The sequence below is a fragment of the Pinus tabuliformis genome, chromosome 5_2, assembly GCF_031772625.1.
Source record: "Pinus tabuliformis cultivar Carrire ecotype Pingquan chromosome 5_2, CPIR1, whole genome shotgun sequence".
Classification (NCBI taxonomy): Eukaryota; Viridiplantae; Streptophyta; class Pinopsida; order Pinales; family Pinaceae; genus Pinus; species Pinus tabuliformis.
In genome coordinates this window covers 848,476,198-848,477,746 of record NC_142306.1, presented here as the reverse complement: position 1 = coordinate 848,477,746, position 1,549 = coordinate 848,476,198, and positions in this window count along the sequence as shown.

The following is a 1,549-nucleotide window of genomic DNA, read 5'->3' as shown; positions in this document are numbered from 1 at the left end:
TTGAGGAGGAAGAAAGAGCAAGACAAGCTCAAGATTTTGGCTGAGGCTTCCTTAGCCCAACATAGCACTTGATGCAGGTCACTCAGCCCAAATTTCAAGAAATTTGGCACACTTTTTGTCAATTTTGAAATTTTGAAGCAAAACACAGATTTTTCTGCCTAGTGCGTAGCGCCACCCAGCGCTCGCTTTTGCTAGGGACCTCCTCTAGAGGAAAACTCTACATTTTTGGATTCCTCATGAAAAATTATGAATGCCCAGAAATGTCTAGAAATTTTTGTCAAGTTTTGAGCTTCCAAAAGGGTCAAAAACACCTCAAAAATGCCCTTTCTGCCCCTTTTTGGCCACATAGGAAGCAGTGTTGGGAGAACTCACTTTTGGAGGGGCAAAATGGACACTAAATTCAGAAATTCCACCTGTTCTAGAAAGTAGACAGATAGACCTTTCCAACAAGCCCACTTGGAGCAAATTTGGTGCACGGGAAGGCCTCCAAAATCAGCTGCAAAAAGGCATTATGCACAGGGACAGTGGCGTGGCACACAGGATGGAAAATTGTCATTTTTTGCCAAAAACTTTGTTTTTCGCCTAGTTTTTTCTCAGTTTGACTTTTTTCTCTCTCATAGTCAAACTCATGATGTAATTTGATGTAACTTGATGGAATTTGATGTAAAAATGTTAAAAATTCACTCATGGAGGTAGATACATCATGAAAAGGTAGTTTTGAACTGAATGAATCAATTTCCTAGGTTTTAGAGGCAAGCTGTTCCACTGCCTACTTTTCAGTTCTTAGTTTAGATCTTGTTGAAACAGCTCCTAAAATCATGAATTCGACCCCTAAATCCTAGCATGAGTTGTTTTTTGCCTATATCTAGTAGTTTTTCAGTCATTTGTAAAGGTTGGACTCTTGTGAATGCTTTGAGCATTATTGTACATTCATCTCTGCAGTTTGGCAAAGGAATAGACCAGGGTTTGCAGCATTTTGTGGGATTCTTGTGGAAAGTTGATTTGGTATTGTTTTTCCTTCTGTAATTCAAGTTTACATGTGTTTATGTATGCCATCATCTCTCTTTGTTCAACTTAACTAAATGAATCAAGGATAAAGGTAGAATTCATTGATGTTGCAGTGCTCTACCTAGGGTTTGTTTAGTTATTTATGTTTTCAACTGTTTGAAGAGGATTCCTGAGACTCTCATGCCCTCTCCAACTCCTCACCAGTCATAAGACTCTCCATCTCACTTATTTCAAAGTACTAAACCATTTGCCTACCTCGCCCCACAGAAACCTCTGCAAGACTGTGTCCATTCCCCAGACCCAAATTTGCCTTTCACATTTGAGCCAAAAAACCAATATTAAATTCAATCAAACTCCTATGAGCATATAACTAGCCTAAAATTAGTCTTTATATCAGTCATCTCAAGCCTCATTTTCTATATTTTCCTGAGATTGACAAGGAGAGAGCCCTCTCCCGACCTGGTAGGGCTAGCTACCAGGTTAAGCGTGGTTTGATGTTACCCTAGATCCTGCCTTTCTCAGCCTGAGGTAGGCCATAACA